The sequence below is a fragment of the Ailuropoda melanoleuca genome, chromosome 5 (assembly GCF_002007445.2).
Source record: "Ailuropoda melanoleuca isolate Jingjing chromosome 5, ASM200744v2, whole genome shotgun sequence".
NCBI lineage: Eukaryota > Metazoa > Chordata > Mammalia > Carnivora > Ursidae > Ailuropoda > Ailuropoda melanoleuca.
The window spans coordinates 30,518,519-30,538,594 of NC_048222.1; the positions used below are offsets into that span (position 1 = coordinate 30,518,519).

Below are 20,076 nucleotides of genomic sequence, written 5' to 3' on the forward strand. Positions count from 1 at the left end.
CCCCCATCAAAACCCTGAATTAAATCAATGAGCAAATTAAAATAACCAGGTGGAAGTTTATTAGGGAGTAGGACAGCCACAGAGTCTCAAAGCGTAAACCTACAGATTACTTAATAAAGGAAAAGCGCTTTCCAGTGAAGTGATCCGACAGATAGCCCTTAGCACGAGTGGTCTGCAGCATGACCAAACTGTGCGTCACCAAAACTAAAACACACTGCTCTCACTGCGCCTGATGTGACGGAATGGGAAGTATACAGGCACCAAAAGCATTTAACCTGAAACTAATCAAGAAGAAAAGACAAAATCAGTTGTGGAATATCGTATAAGACCACTGGCCTAGATGCCTCAAAATGTTAATGTTATGAAAGATCCCTCACTCAAAAAAAGATAGGGGCCTGTCCTAGTTTAATGGAGACTAAAGAGATACAACGACCAAATGCGATGTGTCATCTTTGGCTGGATCCTGGATTAGGGTGACAAAAGTGTTATAAAAGCACATTTTTGGGAGAATTAGAAAGACTTAAAAAAAAATAAGACTGTACATTAGATTATAATCACTTTATAATGTTAACTTTCTAGAATGTGATACAGTATTGTGGTCTTATGTGAAAAACACCCTCATTCTTAGGAGACACATCCTGAACTATTTACGGGTGAGGTGACATGATGTCTGCTACTTACTTTCAAATCATTTATGACAGTGTGTGTGTGTGTGTGTGTGTGTGTGTGTGCGCAAGCACAAATACCACAAAACAGCCTAAAAGTTTTGATAAAGCATGACTACCACACATCCAAAGACACTGCCTTTCTTTTTAATGCTTATCAATTGGGGATCAGCTACATTTTTAAATGAAAATATTGTCAATCAAAAAACAGCTCAGCTGGTTAAGTATCTGACTCTTGATCTCAGCTCAAATCATGGTCTCGGTCATGAGATCAAGCCCTACATTAGGCTCTGTGCTCAGCTGGGAGTTTGCTTGAGAGTCTCTCCCCCACCTCTCTCTGCCCCTACACCCCACCCCCACCCCTGCCACTGCTGCTTGCATGCATTGCTCTATCAAATAAATAAATCTTTAAAAAAAAAAAGCCATTTCCTTTGGTTCTAACCCTACCCTTTGGAAATGACAGCTTGCTAAAATTCAATAGAGAACCTGTTTAAAGTTGACTGGCTAACTTTTTAAGTCTCATTTGATAAAGGAATTTGCTCGTCATATTTGGTTCTAACACTTCAAGGGATACAAGTAATCTCAGACAATGGTTCCGAGTAGTATGGAGTATATGAAAACAGGTAGCATGAGTAATTAAAACACAAGGATAAAAACAACAATAAAATGTTTTTCGACTTTAAAAGGCAGATAAATCTGCAAGAGTAAAGAAATAAACTGAGTTTTTCAAGTTTCTTCCATTAATTCCAGTTATGTTTTTTGGGGTATAGATTTTTATAAGCAAACAAAACAAATATTTAAAAACCTTTTTCCTTGACCTAGTGTTATATGAAAAAAGGCAGTAAGATAAGACAACTCCTAAAAACCTGCAAGACACACTGAGAAAGTTTCACTTTTTTCATAAGGGAGTCTCTTCTTTCCCCCACTCTAGGTTTATTCTGGATTTAAAATCACTATGTAGCTATGGATATTAATCTATGATAAAGCTCACTGTTCTGAACTGTCCAAAGGGAGGAAGTGCTAGCCAGTCCATCAGAGAGGGAACACACAGTTCTGTTATGGACGTGCCAGATAAGCAGGCACTCTCCAAAGTGCAAGTCAGCAAACACCTGAGACATAACAGAAAAATGAGAATACGCTTAAAATGTCACCAACAGTGTACCGAAAAATTCAGTTAACGTAACTAAATTGTCAGATCCCCCAAATAACAAATCATTTTCAAAGCGTTATCCACTCATTCCCCATGTTTATTATTCACTGTGTTGTTCTCTGTTAAAATAGAGGTAACTTGTATCAGATTGTCCTCCTCTCTAACAGGAGAGTTTTCAGAAAGACAACAAAAAAAGAATATAGGAACTGGATACTTTGTTAGTGGCACAGAAAAATGACAGTAGCATTCTAAGGACCATGGATGCCTGGGCCATAAGGGCTTTCAGCCTCCTAAAACTAAAACACAAAGAAAACACACAAAGAAAGAGGTATACCCTAGGACTTGTAACCAGATCCAATAATTTTTCTTAATTTTGAAAATACTCATGTAAGGATGAACCAGAAAGTCCTCGTTGACTTTCAACCCCACATCTCTATCAAAACGCTCAAGTCCAGGGGCGCCTGGGTAGCGCAGTTGTAAAGCGTCTGCCTTTGGCTCAGGGTGTGATCCCGACGTTCCGGGATCGAGTCCCACATCGGGCTCCTCTGCTGGGAGCCTGCTTCTTCCCCTCCCACTCCCCTGCTGTGTTCCCTCTCTCACTGGCTGTCTGTCAAATAAATAAATAAAATCTTAAAAAAAAAAAAAAAGTTCAAGTCCAGTAACACCTGGGAGTGTCAAGAGGAGTTATCTATTTGTAGAACAGACATGCATACAAAAAGGATAAATATTCAGCAGAGGAAACAAGATCACATATGAGGATAGCCTACACATCTGTATGAAGCTGCACACTACATTTAGCCCTCTACTTTCCTGCCACAGTTAACTTCCTTCCTCCACCCTGGGTGGGGAATGGGAAGGTGATGCATAATACTCCCACACATGCCCATACATTTTTTTCTCCTTCAAAAAAGGAAACTGTGAAAAGATGTACAAATGGCCAATAAGCACATGAAAAGATGCTCAACATCATTAGTTTTTACGGAAATGCAAATCAAAATCGCAGTGAGATATGTAAGGAGGAAAACTTTCCCCTTCCTCCCTTCTAGGTTCTTCCACTGGTCTAATAATTAAAGTGACATAAGACAGATTAACAAGAAAAAAAAAAACCCTAATTTTGTACCTATGGGAACCCCCAAAGATATGAAGGCCCCAGACACTCAAGCAACTGAGGTTTATAAACCTTCCCGAGCTAAGGAGAAGGGGACTTTAAAGGGGAGGAAGACAATTCACAGGACAATGGGAAGAGCATATGTTTGGTAAACAAATGTTTGCCCTGCCATGCAGGTAAGTCTTTTTTATATAAAAAGTTATCTCTGGTATTAGCTCTCATCCTGGTACAGGCCCTCCAACTAAATTCTTTTAGGCAGTTAAGGGAGAGGTAAAAAGAAAAAATCTATCTGTCTGTCTATCTATCTATCTCTTCCTGAGTCTGTTAGACCTTGACTGCCTTGAGCTCAAAATAGTCCACATGCCAAAGTGGCATATTTTGGGATCACCTATTCTGCTCTCCCTTAGATACCTTCACACCCATTAGAATAGCTATTTTCAAAAAATGGAAAATGACAATGTTTGGGGAGACTGTAGAGAAACTGGAACCCTCATGCCTTGCTGATGGGGATATAAAATGGTACACCTCCTGTGGCTCATCAAAATGTTCCACACAGAATGACCGTTATGATCCAGCTATTCCACTCCTGGATATACACCCAAAATAACTGAAAGCAGAGACTTGCACAGCAATCTTCATAGCAGCACTACTCACAATAGCCAAAAGGTGCAAACAATCCAAGTGTCCATAAACAAAATATGGTATGTGTGCATATATGTATGATTAAAATATTCAGCCATAAAAATAAAATGCTGACACATGCTACAACATGGACAAACCTTAAAAACATTATTCTAAGTGAAATAAACCAGACACAAAAGGGCAAATATTATAGGACTCTACTTATATGAGATACCTAGAATAGGCAAATTCATAGAGACAGAAAAGTAGAATAGAGATTAGTAGGGGCTGGAGGAAGGGGGTATGGACAGTTGTTTAATGGGTGCAGAGTTTCTTTTTGGGAAGGTGAAAAAGTTCTGGAGAACAAAAGTAATAATTGTACAATAGTGTGAATGTGCTTACTGTCACTGCACTGTACATTTAATATCGGTAAAAACTGTAAATTTTGTTACGTATATTTAAGCACAATTAAAAAAAGAAAAAAGAGGGGCCGGGGTGGCTCAGCTGGTTAAGAGTCTGCCTTCAGCTCTGGTCATGATCTTGGAGTCCTGGATGACCTCGGAATCCTGGAATGGAGGACCGTGTGGGGTTCCCTGCTCAGCTGGGAGACTGTTTCTTCCTCTCCCTCTTCCCCTTGCTCATGCGCTCTTTCAAACAAACAAACAAAATCTTTTAAAAAAAGAAAGAAATCTGAGACCACAGCAGACAGAAATTAATAGAACAGTCAGCCAGACTTAACTTCACCCTTTAATCCTCCTACTTTCCCTTTAACTGAAGCTGCCTAGCTCATTTCCAGTGTACATCCAAAGTGCTGAGCCCAGCCTCCAGCCGGGACTGCTGCATCTGTTCTTCAGGGACTGAAGGCTCAGATGTCCAGTCAAGAAGACTGGAGAGGAAAGAGAATCCTGATGAAATTACCACTTTATAGCTACAAACTACTTCCTCCTTATTCTCTTAGATACATACAATGCTTTGCTACACTCGCTTTTCTCAGTTCAAGTAGTTACTGAAGAAAGCAAGGTTAACAGACCAAATTTATAATTACTTCTGTCACTGACTACTTGGATGAATTACTGTTCTCAAATATTATAGTCATATTAAAACAAAAAAAATCTAGAAAATATTAGACCATCCAAATGCCAAAGGTTGAAAGACAGTACTAAATTATCAACTTTCTCCAAGAGGGCCCTGGAATTACAGAAAAATTTGTAAAGCTCTAACTGAGCTGGAAAACAAGCAAAGGTGTGTCCCTGAACTAGAAGGCAGAAGGGATCCGACTGAAGGAGAGGACAAAGAAGTGCAAACTGCCTTCTAAACATCAACTGTAAGAGCAGCTCTTCCCAAGGGAGCCTGGGGTCAGCATCACCAAAAGCAGCAGTGCTCCAGAGAAATTAAGTAGAGAACCACGTCTGGGGAAGAGAGCAGAAGCGGTGTTTGGATCAGTTAGGCCAGGTAGGTTTCCTTCCCTCCCTACAGCACAAGGTGGCTCCCATTCTTTATAGATATATAAGGATTTTCTTTATTCTTGGGGTTCAGACTTACCAGCAGGATATATCGTGGTATTTGTCTTCTTAATTCCTGCAGGGGCCTTGAATATCCTAGTCTTTAATTGCTGAAGATGAGTCTTTGGGGATCTCAGGGAAGTTCTTACTATTATTTCTTTTCCTTCGATGTCTGTCCTCTACTGCAAAGTCTTACGAGACAGACGGTACACATCTTGGTTTTATCCTTCAGATCTCTTAAGCATGTTTCTAAACATGGAATCACCTGGGAAGCTTTTAAAAAGCCACTGATGCCTGCTTCCCACTCCCAGGGAATCTGTATTTAATTGGTCTGTGGTGGCACCAGGGCCTCAGTGGGTTTTTTAAGATTTATTTATTAATTTGAGAGAGAGTGCGTGCACATGCACAGGTGGGAGGGGCAGAAGGAGAGGGAGAGAATCTCAAGCAAACTCCACGCTGAGTGTGGAGCCTAACTCAGGGCTCTATCTCACAGCCCTGAGATCATGACCTGAGCTGAAACCAAGAGTTGGATGCTCAACTGACTGAGGGACCCAGGCGCCCCAACGGCATCAGTGTTTTTAAAAAGTATCTCAGATGATTCTAATGTGCACAAAAGGTTAAGAAACGCTGGGCTTTTCTCTTTGATTCCATCATTGGCTTTTTGCTCTATATTTGAAGAGATTTTCTTTGATGGAATTTCTATATCACCAGCTATGTCCATTATTTCATTTACTCTGTTCAAAGGATCTTTTAAAGCATTGTTTTTGACTTTTGTATCCTCTTACTACCTGTTGCACATTTTTCTTACATGTGTTTATTCTGTGGATACAATTACTTCTCAAATATTTAGGGATTCTACTTAGAATAAAATGGGACATCTATGAATAAGTATTTGGCTAAAATTTTTTTTCATTTTGTGGGGGGAATTGCTGATTATGTATATCCCCTAGGATCTCCCAGGGGCACAGGCAGCAGTGATAAAGGTTGAAAGGTCAAAAAACGGAAATGAGAGAGAGAAAGACAGCATATTGTGAGTTACAAGTTAAGTGGAAGAGGAATACATAAAGATGCAAAAGTGACAGGTAAGCTGTTGATACTTGCCCTAGGCTTACAAATGGAAAAGGTGAAATGCTTTAGGTAAAAGGGAAATAGAGAGCAAAGGCTTAAAAAGAAGAAAGGAGCAGAAAGACTTAAATACATAGGGGAAAGAGTCAAGCGGTAGATTTGTTCATTAAACACTTACAGACTGCTTAAGTTACTACTAAGTTAACCATAGGGCTAAATAAAAATATGCTAAAGTTTTTCCTCAATAGAATGGTCATGGGCGTATTCAGATAAAATTTGCCAAATTCATACTACAAAAATATAATGCAATCTTTGAAAAGGATGAGATAAATCTACACAAGAGAGAATCATTTAGTTAAGAGTCTAAACACCAAAAACATCCAAACAGCTGAATTAAGATTTTGTAAATGCTCATCCACTGAAAAAGAACACCACTGTAAAAATGAAGTGCATTGTTACGGTGCCCAGTGCCCAGTGATGACTTGGTCCTCTGGGCTGTTAAAAAAAAAAAAAAAAGTCAGTTGATGATATCACAGGGGGTAATACATGTGACAATGAGCTGTATTGTAATTACAGGCAGCAACCAACCATGGTTCCCAGCTGTTTGTAGATTCTGGTGTGTACAATCATTTTACGGCACTGGATTACAAATTATGCAAATATTACATGCCTAATTTTTTTTAAAAGATTTTATTTATTTATTTGACAGAGAGAGACAGCCTAAGAGAGGGAACACAAGCAGGGGGAGTGGGAGAGGAAGAAGCAGGCTCCAGCGGAGCAGGGAGCCAGATGCGGGGCTTAAATCCCAGGACCCTGAGCCAAAGGCAGATGCTTAACGACTGAGCCACCCAGGCGCCCCCATGTCTAATTTTTTTATTATTGTTTTTTCTTAGAGTTAAGATAGCTAAACTCTGGAAATATTAATACAGAACAGGTAAGGTCTTAGCCATTCCAGATAATAACCTTCTAATAATGACATGAAAAGATGGAAAGATGTTTAAGATGTACTATATTAAGCAAATGGGGAGTTGAAAACTATCTGTAATATGATCTTATTTTTAGAAGGAAAATAGTATATATTGCATATAATTAGATAGACAGACAGACAGACAGACATACAAAAAGTCTGGAAAGACACCTACCATCAAAACAGCCAGTAAAGATAACCCTGGAGAATGAGATCTGAGAGGAGGGGGAGATAGGAAGAAATTTTCACTTCTTAAATTTTATTTTAGGTCACTTAAATAGTTTAACAATAAACATATATTACTTTCATGATTTTTTTAAAATTTAGGACAAAAAGATCAAACACTTCATGATTCCACTCATCAGGACTTTTTTTTTTTTAATAGATTGGTAAGGTTAATCTAAAACCACTGAAATTTCTTTTTTTTTTAATTTTTAAAAAATATTTTTATTTATTTGAGAGAAAGCGGGAGAGAGAGTGCATGAGTGGGGCGAGGGGCAGAGGGAGAGGGAGAAGCAGACCCCCCACTGAGCAGGGAGCCCGATGCGGGGCTCCATCCCGGGGACTTCGGGATCATGACTTGAGCGGAAGGCAGGTGCTCAACTGACAGAGCCACCCAGGCACCCCTCAACAGGACTTTATATTTTTACTGTTCAATTTAATTTAAACATTTTGGAGTGCCTTCAACGTAGAGGAAGAGAACTCTGGTTGAGCAAAGAGCGTTCATGAGATATCCAGAAGGCAGTCAGAGAGACAAGGCCTGAACTCAGGAGAGAAGTCTGGATGTTCGCTGGGGAGTTATCAGACTCTAGGTGGAAATTAAGATAAAAGTATACAGCAATTACTACTAAGTAAAAACAAAACAAAACAAAACAAAAAACCATGTTCTCAAACTTCTAATGTCTAAGCCTCGCTTCTGATTACTAGGACTTTTAGCAATACAGCTGAACAGTTTAAAAACTGCAAACCATCCCTAAAGCAGGTAGCAATATTACCAATGATAGAGTAAAAAGCTCTCTCAAAACTTTGAAAGCACGGGTCCTCTCATTCCTTTAATACCGTACCATCGTTCAAATAAAATTATTTACTGCTCTTTTACCTCCTCAGGTAAACATCTGAATCCTTCTCTGGTACTTTCTTGACTTTACACATTGCCTTATGCTGTCACTAGCTGTAGCCTGCTTTACGCCAAGTCGTGACACCCCTTAGCTCAAAGGTACATCTGACAGATATCACTGGTTACAGTTATGGTAGAGACCGCCAGTAATCCTCTAGTCTCTTTTTCTCTACTCTTCCTTATTCATAAGACCTCTATTTTTTAACAGGACACAAAGCTTCCCAGAATAAAGCCTCAGTGTCCTACCCTGCAGCTAAGTACGGCTACGTGACTACATTCAGGCCACTGGGAGATAAGGTAAATATATCCATAAAGGAACAGGCAGCCAGAACATCATATTCACACATCTGAGTTAAAAGCTGAAAGATAAGGAGGCACTCAGCAAACAGCTCCTGAGTACCTACTATGGGCCACTGTTCTAGGCAATGGAGGCACAGCAGTAAACAAAAGAAAACAACTTCTATCTTCTTTAGAACTTACATTCTGGTAAGGGTAAAGACAGGAGTAAGCCTCTATTCATGTTCTGAACACGTTTGCTCATATTTTTGATAGCAAAATCAAACTTCTAGTGGTAGATTATCAACATGGGTTGACTCATAGGGTCAAATAGTTTGCTTCCAAGTCTGATGATTTCTAAGAACAAGCCAATGAGGTAACACATGACAAAGGTCTATAAACACTACAGGCAGGTCTATAAAGTAGACAATGTGTCCTATTCATTTTTGTACCTCTATCACCTAGTGGAAGTGAATGGAGTAAAAGAGGCACTCAACAAACACTGAAGTGAATTGTGATTTTCAACAGTAGTCAATATAAAAATGGTAAAATATCAGACACTAGAGTAAGGAATCATTGCTGAAATATCATTACCAGTTGACTACATTCTTTCTCCAAATCTACTCTGAAAAATCTTGAGAATTACACTGTACCTGAGTGTTGAACTATAAAAAAAGTAAAAATAATATTCTGTTCTAATAAAACCCTGGCAAAATTAGCATATCTCTGAAGCGCACTGTAAGTATATGGCTACACATACATACCCACAGCAGACTCACCTTGTTAGTTATACCAGTTTGGCTTAAACATGGGCAGTCAAGAACAGAAGACTACACTCAGCTGTCAATCTCTGAGGATACATTAAATCACAACTGGAGGAAGAGATGGTTTAGAGAGCTGGAATGCAGAGGGAAGAGCCAGGGTAAAAGTTCTGTATCATATTGTATCCTCTTACAGTACTGTCTTATTAAAGCACTGCAATATAAATTTAGCAGATTTAAGACATGGGTTTAACATATTCTTTCCAAAGTTCCATTATTATGTCCAAGAGAAAAACTGTATGAGAACAGCATTTTTGGTCTGTGAATAAAACCTTAAGTAGAAGGAACAAAAACCTTGGCTACCTTAAATCCCCACCATAAAAGTGTGGAAGAACTGCAACTGAGGACAGAGAAGGGAAAGAGTGCCGCTCTCAGGTTTGATGTCTAGAGGCCTCTGTCTGGGCACTGAGTTTTGAGAACGAGTGGATCTTCCATTGTGGAGAAGTCTGGAGAAAAACAGAATCTATAACACTATAACAGATCCCAGAGAAGAATAAGGAAAAGTTATTTTATTACTTTTTTTGGTAAAGATTTTATTTATTTGTCAGAGAAAGAGCATGCACAAGCAGAGGGAGCAGCAGGCAGAGGGAGAAGCAGACTCCCTGCTGAGCAGGGAACCCGGTGTGGTACTGGATTCCAAGACCCTGGGATCATGACCTGAGCTGGAAGCAGACACTTAAGGCGACTGAGCCACCCAGGCATCCTGGAAAATTTATTTTTGATGTGTCCCCCCACCATCTCCCAAACCCCTCCATTTTGAGTTGGTACCTTCCCCCATATACATGTCAAGTTACTGACCAGTGAAGTTTGTTAATGTGACTTACTCCATCTCTTAAGGAAGGATCAGGTTCTTAGGGCTTTCCAAGGTGACAAATCCCACAATCAATCTTGTCAACGAGACAAAGATTCGTCTATCTCTCTAAGTAAACACCCTCTTCCAACAAGTGACTCAGATATTCCACAATTCCAGAACAAATTTCTAAGGTACATGTGATAGAACACCGAAGGATGCCTGAATTTAAGCTCCAATCTATTGGTAACTTGCTATGGAATCTTTGGCTGTTGCTCAGTTTCTCCATCTGTAAATTTCAGGTCACACTAGAATGATATCTAAGATTTATGGCAACTCTAATATTTTATATTTAGAATTACTTTTTAATGAATAAATACATATTTTACTTATGGGAAAATAAGATTTGAAATGTGGAAGGGAAACAATTCCTAAGGAATGGAAAAAGATATTTTGGTATTACAGAGTTCACCTTCCATTGTAACACTCTGGCAAAACACTATTAATTCTTACCTTTACTGCCTTAGATACTGATTTGTATTTTATAGCTGCAGTAACAAATTATCACAAATTTAACCACTTAGGTAATACACATTTATTATCTTATAGTTATGGAGTCAGAAATAAGAGCTCTCCAGGCAAAAAAATCGAGGTGTTAGCAGGGCTGCATTCCTTCTAGAGACTCTAGGAGAAAATCTATTTTCTTGCTTTTTTTCCCCCCCCAGATTCTAGAGGCTGCCCACATTCCGTGGCTCATGGCTCCTTCCTCTATTTTCAAAACAGCAATACTGTATGTCTCTGATCATTCTTCTGCAGTCACATCTCCCCTCTGACCACAGCCAGGAAAGTTTCTCTGCTTTCTTAAATTTCCTAAGAACCCCTGTGATTATTTTGGGCCCATCTGTATAATCCAGGATAATCTCTCCATCTCAAAAGTCTTTAATCACATCTGCAAAGTCCCTTCTACTGTGGAAGGTAACATTAACAAATTCCAGAGATTAGGATGTGGACATATTTGAGGGGCCGTTATTTACATAGATACCTAGTCATCCAATCAAAATCTTAAGAAATTCTCCCGAGCCTAGAATTCTGTTGACTTCCTCCATTTTATAATTAGGGTTCTTGTAACTTTCTTTCCTCTCTATTTATCATCCAGTTGAACAACAATGTTCTGACAGTAAAATTAAATCTAACATTTGATATGTATCATTCTGAAAATTCCTTTAGAATTTCAGAAAGCCCGCTTTGGAACATTTATTACAGTTTTTCAGTTTCATGATAAGTTAAAACTATAAGTGAACTTGATAATACACAATGCATGTTTTCCCATCTCAAACTTAATCACTGAAAAATTATTTAAAAATTATTGAGGGGGTGCCTGGGTAGCGCAGTCGTTAAGCGTCTGCCTTCGGCTCAGGGCGTGATCCCGGCGTTCCGCGATCGAGTCCCACATCGGGCTCCTCGGCTGGGAGCCTGCTTCTTCCTCTCCCACTTCCCCTGCTGTGTTCCCTCTCTCGCTGTCTGTCTCTCTGTCACATAAATAAATAAAATCTTTAAAAAAAAAAAATTATTGAGCTGCTTCTGTGATCCTGAAATTTGAGCAGCAAAATATAAACACTCAAGTACATTTTAAAAACAGATGTAGTGACATCTACTTTACAGTAAATTACACATATTTAAAGTATACAACTTGGTAAGTTTTGATATATGTATACAGATCTATAAAGCCATCACTACAATCAAGATAATGGACATACCTGTCACCCCAAAATTTTTCTTATGTACTTTTATCACTAAGATTTTATTTATTTATTTGAGAAAGACAGTGAGAACATGAGGGAGCTATATATAGGGAGAGGGAGAAGCAGGCTCCCCACTGAGCAGGGAGCCCGATGTGGGGCTCGGATCCCAGGACACCAGGACCACAACCTGAGCTGAAGGCAGATGCTTAACCAACTGAGCCACCCAGGTGCCCCTCTTGTGTACTTTTACAATTCATTCCTCTCCACCTCATGTCTCCAGACAACCTCTGATCTGCTTTTTGAATAGTTTGTATTTTACAGAATTTCATATAAGTGGAAACACGTCTCTTTTTAATTTTGAAGTAACTCTGTTTTTTTTAAAGATTTTATTTATTTATTTGAGAGAGAGAGAGAGCCAGGGGAGGGGCAAAGGGAGAGGGAGAAACAGACTCCCTGCTGAATGTAGAGCCAACAAGAGACTCGATACCCAGGCCTTGAGATCATGATCTGAGCTCAATCAGATGTTTAACCAACTGAGCCACCCAGCTACCCAATTTTGAATTAACTTTCATATATGATGAAAAGTATGGATTAAAGTATGATTCAGTTTTTTTGTATAGGAGTATCAAATTGTTCCATTTATTGAAAAGACTATTCTTTTCCCATTTAATTTCCTTGGCACCACACTCAAAAATTAACTGACCATATTTTCTTCTAGACTCTCTGAGTTCCACAGATCTATTTGTTTATCTTTACATCAATACCATTGTTTTGATTATTACAGCTACAATAAGTATTAGAAGTCAGATAGTATTAAATCCTGTTCTTCATCAAAATTGATTTGGTTATTCTAGGACCTTCATTTCCATATGGATTTTAAAACCAGTTTATCGCTTTCTACAAATTGCCTGCTGGGATTGTGATTGGGATTGTACTGAATCTATGTCTTTAGAGAGAACTGACAATACTGCGTCTTCCAATCCTTGCACATAATAGTTCTTCATTTACTTAGGTTTTCTTTATTTTTTCTCAGTAACATTTTATAGCTTCCAGTGTAGAGATTTTACACATCTTTCACACAATTTATCCCTAGGTATTGAATTTTTAAAATTTTACTATAATGGTATTCTTTTTAAAATTTTCTTCTCCTTTTTCTTTGTTAACGTGGTACATAGTATCCCGCCCTCCACCTTATCTGCAAGAGATATAACCTAAGACCCCCAGTGGATGCCTGAAACTATGAATAGTAGCAAACCCTGTATTTACTATGTTTTTCCCTATACGTACATATCTGTGATAAAGATTAATTTATAAATTAGCACAGTAAGAGAGTAACAACATAATAATAAACTAGAACAATTATACTATAATAAAAGTTATATGAATGTCATCTCTCTCAAAATATCTTAATTGAACTGTACTTACCCTTCTTGTGAAGATGCCTACAAAATGAGAAGAAGGGGAGTGAATGATATAGGCATTGTGATGTAGTGTTAAGCTACTATTGACCTTTTAAGGATATATCGGAAGAATCATATGCTTCCGGACTGCGGTTGACCACAGGTAACTGAAACCATGGGAAGCGAAACCACAAATAATGAGGGATTACTGTTTGCATTCCTGGGACAAATCCTATTTGGTCATTGTACTTTATCCATCTTATATGTTGTTGGGGTCAATCTGCTAAAATTTTGTTAAGAATTTTATGACTGTGCTCCTAAGGAATATTGGTCTATAACTTTTTTTCTTGCAATGTATTTGGATGGATGGATGGATGGATGGATTTATTATTTTATTTTTTAAGTAATCTCTACACCCAACGTGGGGCTTGAACTTACAACCCTGAGATCAAGAGTCACATGCTCTACCAATTGGGCTAGCCAGACACCACTGCCTGGTTTTAATATCAAAATAATACCAGTAACATAGAGTGAGTTAAGAAGTATTCCCTCCTCATCAATTTTATGGAGAAATTTGTATAAAACTGGCATTATGACTTCTTAAAATGTCCAGAAGAATTAATCAGGGAAGTCATCTGGGTCCAGGATTTTACTTGGGGGACTATGTCTTTAATAGATAAAGAATTAGTCAAGTTGTTTCTTCTTGAGTGTTTGTATTTTGTGTCTTTTAAGGAATCTGCCCATTTCATCTAACTGTCTAATATACTGGCATAAAGTAATTAATATCACTGTCTTATTTATCCTTTTAATACCTATGCGATCTGTAGCTTTGACAACTCTTTTGTTCCTGATATTGGTGACTTGTGTCTTCTCTTTTTCTTGACTTACATTAGGCTGAGGCTTATCAATTTTACTGGTCTTCTCAGAGAGCCAGCTTTTTATTTCATTGACTCTGCTGTTTCATTGGTTCCAGCTTTTATCATTAACTCATTTCTTCTGTTTACTTTGGGTTTGATTTTCTCTCCTTTTCCTAGTTTCTTAAGGTGGAGGCTCAACACACTGATTTGCAACCTCACTTTTTCTCTAACACAGGCATATGATGTTAAGAATTTTCCTCTGAGGGGCGCCTTCGTGGCACAGTGGTTAAGCGTCTGCCTTCAGCTCAGGGCGTGATCCCGGTGTGATGGGATCGAGCCCCATATCAAGCTCCTCTGCTATGAGCCTGCTTCTTCCTCTCCCACTCCCCCTGCTTGTGTTCCCTCTCTCGCTGGGTCTCTATCTCTGTCAAATAAACAAATAAAATCTTTAAAAAAAAAAAAAAAAGAATTTTCCTCTGAGCCCTTGCATTAGCTACCTCCCACAAATTCTGACATACTGTTTTCATTTCCACTCAGTACAAAAAACTTTCTAAATTCACCTTTGATTTTTTTTCTTTGACCCATAAATTTCTTAAAGATGTATTAGTTTATAAATATTTAGGGGTTTTCCAGATAGTTTTTTTGTTATCAATTTTAAATTTAACTCCCTTTTGGTCAGATGACTTACTTTTTATGATGTAATTTTAAATTTATTGACACTATTTTGGGGACCAAAATGTGTCTATACTAGTAAATGTTCTCTATGCAATTGAACAAAATGTGTGTTCTGCTGTAAACTGGGTAGATGTCAAATAAATGTCTATTAGGTCAATTGGTTGATAGTGTTTAATTCTTCTAAATCATTACTGATATTTTGTCTTCTTGTTCTACCAACTGAAAGGTAGTTCCGTCAGTTTATGATTCATATATTTTGAAGTTTATTAGGTGTATAAATATTTAGGACTATTAATTCCACTTTTTGAACTGACCACTTTACCATTACGAAATGATCTTCTTTATTCCTGGTAATATTCTTTGCTCTAAAATCTAGTTTGTCCGAAATTGATAGAGTTATTCCAACTTTCCTGACTAGTATTAGCATGGAATATCCTTTGTGAACCTTCTACGTTTAGCCTATTTGGATCTTAATATGAACAGTAGGTTTCTTGTAGGCAGCATACATTGAGTCTTGGTTTTTTACCCAACCTACTAAGTCCTGCCTTTTAACTGGGTTAAGTCATTTACAGTTAATGTGATTGTTAATATAGATTGGTGTAAATTTAACATTTTGCTATTTGTTTTCTATTTGTCACATCTGTTTTTGTTCCCCTTTTCCTCTTTTTCTTAGATCTCTGAACTTACAGTTTTTATCAATCTGGAAAAATCTGGCGATTGTTTCTTCAAAAATTTTTTCTACAACGCCTCCTCTCCTCCAGACTACAATTACATGTATATTAGACCTCCTGAAGTCGTCTTATAGCTCACTGATACTCTATTGATCTCTTTCCCAGTCCTATTTTCCTTTTATTTTTGATGTTTTATATTGTTTGGCTTCAAGTTTACTAATCTTTTTCTCCTGCACTAATTTGTTGTAAATCCCATGAAGTGTATTTTTCATCTCACACATTGTAGTTTTCATATTTAGATGTTCAATTTGGGTCTTTAAAATATATTACATACCTGTATTTGATATTCTCAATCTTTCTTGTAATACCCTGAACATATGGAATACAGTCATAATAAACGTTTTAATGTCTTTGTCCACTAATTCCATCATCTATGTCTCTGTTTTGACTTATTGATTTTCTTCCTCAGGGGCTGTTATTTTCCTGCTTCATTCCAAGTCTAATATTTTTTATTGGAAGCCAAATGTGAATTTTACCTTGGTGAATACTAAATATTTTTGTATAACTATAAATATTAAGCTTTGTTCTGGGATGCAGTTAAACTACTTGGAAATAGCTTGATCCTCCTGAGGTCTGCTTTTATGCTTTGTTAGAAGGGACCAGAGCAGTCTTTAGTTTAAGGCATTTGCCCCACTGCTGAGGCAATACCTTTCTGAGTATTCTAACCAATATCCTATGACTTATATTTTCCTCTCTGGCTGTTGGGAACACAAACTGAGAAAGAATCAGAGATTGTTCCCTGTAATCCTTTTGGGTGGTTCTTTCTTGGTTTTGGGTAGCTTCCATAAAATACATGCACTGATTAGTACTCATCCGGACTTAAGAGGGACTTTGCAGACCTATGGAGTTCTCTCTGTGCAGCTCTTTCCTTTTCTAACTGTAGCCACCCTGGCCTCCTTGGACTCCAGCTCTGTCTCCTCAACTCAAGGCAACAGCTGAGCTCTCCCCTTCTTGGACACTGCAGCCTGGAAACTCTCCCCAGATAGTAAGCTAGGATAATTGTAGGGCTCATCTGTTTCTGGTTTCTTGGTGATCATTGTCTTGTGCTGCCTCTTGTTCAGTGTTTGAAACTTCATATATTTTTTCTGGGGTTTTTGTTTGTTATGTGATTACAGCCAAGAGAGTAAATCAATCTCTCTTAATCCATCTTGGCCAGAAGCACAAGTCCATGAGTACATTTTCAAGCCAGAAAAAGAGACACAGTAAAAAAACAAACAAACAAACACAACCCACAAATATTATGAATGGAGTTTTAAGTGGGAGAAAAGGTATTTAATAAAATAAACAGTGTTTCAAACAAATTTTGAGTCTGAAATTTGAAGGGTATAAGTTTTCCATGACATTAAACAAGTCAAAGCCCTCAACTGATAATGAATCTACCTCCAAAAATGGCAGGTACTTTTTTAAAAAATTGCTGTCAAAACTATGGTTTTGTGTTTATTTCTGGAAATCTGGATAACTATAGTCTTTTTTCCTTTAATCTATATAAGAAATGATTGTTTTAAACCTTACAAGAATGAAAAAAAGTGTGACTTTACATTTCTAAAGGTCATTAATATACCACAATTTTAAAAAATCTAAATTAAGAACTGTTTTTCCCCTTCTTTTGATTAATTCAACTAAAAACTATACAGTAAAAATCACCTTAATACTTTAAAGTCATAATGCCACAAAAGTTGGCTTGTGATTGACATTAACCTTTAGTGTGTCTGTAAAACTTGCTTTTGTTTTACAACAAACACCTATTATATGCAAATCCTATAAAGTATCTCAATATACTGAGATTTCAATACTGCTTAAACTGGAAAGAAAACCCCCAAACTATTTAGAACACACACACACACAAACACACACACACACACACTCTGTAGCAGCACTTACAAACAACATACGAATAGCAGTCTGTCACCAAGCCACATGGCTTGATTCTCTATCTATTTAAACTTCTAACTAGCCCTAGCACCACCTGCAGATATCTGCCCTTAAAAAGCGTATGGTATCATAAGAAAACAACATATACAGATGCAAAGAAACTGACAGAACACAAGAGGGGCAGAGAAAGCTATTAAAGAGTGCTGATTGTATGGCTTCCCTTTTCCCCCTTATTTTCCATCAAAGTGGCTTCTGTGGCTCAGATTGCATTATCTGGCTCCTTGCCCTCATGCTACTCAGCTTCATTCATTCCAGTTATCAATGGCAATTATACAAACTAGCCAGATTCCCAAAATTTCATCTAAAGGGTTCTGAGTAAAGTCCTAAGCTGGAGTGTAAGGGAGGGCTTTTAACGGAGAAGGAAAAGGCAGAGGATAAACTGAAGGAAGCTAACTGGAGAGATAAAGGAGAATCAAGAAGCTGAATACTAACTCTAAGACTGTCTCATTTCTACCCATAATCTTATATCCTCACCTTCACACACTCTTCCTGGAAAGTTGGGTAACTTGAGTTTTTATCTACAGAGCTAAAAGTTGCCTCTTGAGTTAAAAACTTATTCTATTAGCCAAAACTTTGTTAAAAGTATAAGATTTAACATAGTTATATATTACAGAAAGTGTGAGGAATAAAGAAAGGAAAAAAGAATTTACCACGATCCCAATATTACAACATAAGGGTAGTTTTTTTGTTTTTCTTTTATGGACATTATTTTTTAGAACAGTTGTAGGTTCACAGCAAAACTGAGTAAAATAGCCAAAACAACCTTGAAAAGAACAAAGCTGAGAGAACTCACACTTCACGGTTCCAAAACTTACTACAAAGCTACAATAATCAAGACTGTGTGGTACTAGGATAAGGAGACACAGATCAATGGAATAGAACTGAGAGCTGAGAAATAAACTTTTATATTTATGTTTAACTGATACTCAAAATGGTTGCTATGACAGATCAATGGGGGAAATAATAGTCTTTTCAACAAATGGTGCTGGGACAACTGGATTTCCACAAGCAAAAGACTGCAAAGTGTGATACCCTACCTCACACCGTATACAAAAAGTAACTCAAATTGGAGCAATGACTGCAGTGTAAGAGCTAAAACTATCTACCTCCTAGAGGAAAGCATAGGGATTGTAAATCTTCATTGACCTTTGATTAGGTAATGGTTTCTTATGCAAAACAAAGTACAAGCAATAACAAAAAAATTGGTAAGTGAGACCTCATGAAAATTAAAAACGTCCCTGCTTCCAAGAACACTATGAAGAAAGTGAAAAGATAATCACAAAGGGTGGGAATGAAAATTTTGCAAATCATGTATCTGGTAACAGCATTGTTATCTAGTATATATTAATAACTTGGAGTCTAGGAGAGAGGGGAAAGAAAGAATAGGAGGATCCTGAGCTCACCTCCTATCAAGGACATACAGCGACAACAACCACTTGTGATAAAACTCACTCTGAAAACGACCTAAAGACTGGCAGAACAGATCTTTCATAGCTAAAGATATATGGAGAAGACCATATCAAAATGGGGAGGGGGAAGAGGTACCTGGGATGCTCAGTCAGTTAAGCATCTGCCTCTGGCTCAGGTCATGATCCCAGGGTCCTGGGACAGAGCCCTGCATCCTCAGCTCCCTGCTCAGCAGGGGGTCTGTCTGTCCTTCTCCCTCTGCCCCTCCTCCACCCGTGTGTGTGTGTGTGTGTGTGTGTGTGTGTGTACGCTCTCTCAAATAAATAATCTTAAAAAAAAAAAGAGAGAGAAGGGAAGAAGGGGAGAAAGGGCAGAGACACAGTCGGTGAACCAAACCCCCAAGGCTGCAACCCACAGCAGGAGGGATAGATATCACAGGCATGGAGGAGCCGGGAGATCAAGCCCCACAATGGGCACCCCTGGCCCTGGGACCTGCACCAGAAAGACGAGAGACCCCATAACATCGGGTTCTGAAAATCAGGGGGGCTTATTTCTGGGAGAACCACAAGTCTATAGGAAACTGAGACTCCAACTGTTAAAGGGCCAGGGCACTACTATCGCCCAGTCCAAGACCCAACACAGAAGCAGGGTTTGGAAAGTGCCTAGTACCTGCGTATTAAGTGAAGGAGATTTACTAATTTTGGAATGTGTGTTGGAAGGGACAGGAATCTGCAAGAACTTTCTTGGAAAATGATAGTGCTGGAGGGTGCCACTTTCCTTGCCCTTCTTCAACCTAGCTGGCCAGACACTTGAGGGAGCCTGTTCTGGCACTCTCTACCTACCTTGCAAGCATGCTAGCCCAGCCCCAGCATTCCCCTGTGGACCTGCCCCACACGGCAGGCACCCCTCCCTGTTGGCTCCCACCCCACCATACCTGGAGGGCAGTCTCAGGTGCAACCAGAATTCCCCTGGGGCAACTACTGTTTTGTCATACCTGGCTGGCAGCTCCAGCTGGGAGTTACCCCTCCAAGCACACCTCCAGACCCTGTCCTGAAGAGCTAGGGAGCTAGCTTCGCCCACCAGCATGCCCACACTAGCCACAGTGGGGTCTCTTGGCTAACCATGGGAATAAAGGGGGGGGGGCAAGCTCTGCGCACCAATGTACCCAGAGGCAGAAGCCAGTCTTTCCAGATAACAGGGCTGAGGGCTGGCCCCACCCACTAGCATGTCCCCCAAAGCTACAGCTGGGC

The 20,076-nt window shown here is 38.7% G+C and overlaps 1 protein-coding gene across 10 annotated transcripts in view; it reads right to left on the reverse strand.

The window, feature by feature from the left end:
* The window catches only part of FKBP5 (FKBP prolyl isomerase 5), a 112,016-nt gene that overhangs the window by 62,044 nt on the left and 29,896 nt on the right, over positions 1–20,076 (reverse strand). For 3 of the 10 annotated variants that reach the window (XM_034660610.1, XM_011218523.3, XM_034660606.1), the window contains one exon: positions 9,251–9,368. The exons of the other annotated variants lie outside the window; for them this stretch is intronic. The gene's annotated coding sequence lies outside the window, so the exon portion shown is untranslated. The remainder of the gene's footprint in view (positions 1–9,250; positions 9,369–20,076) is intronic. 10 annotated transcript variants of the gene reach the window in all.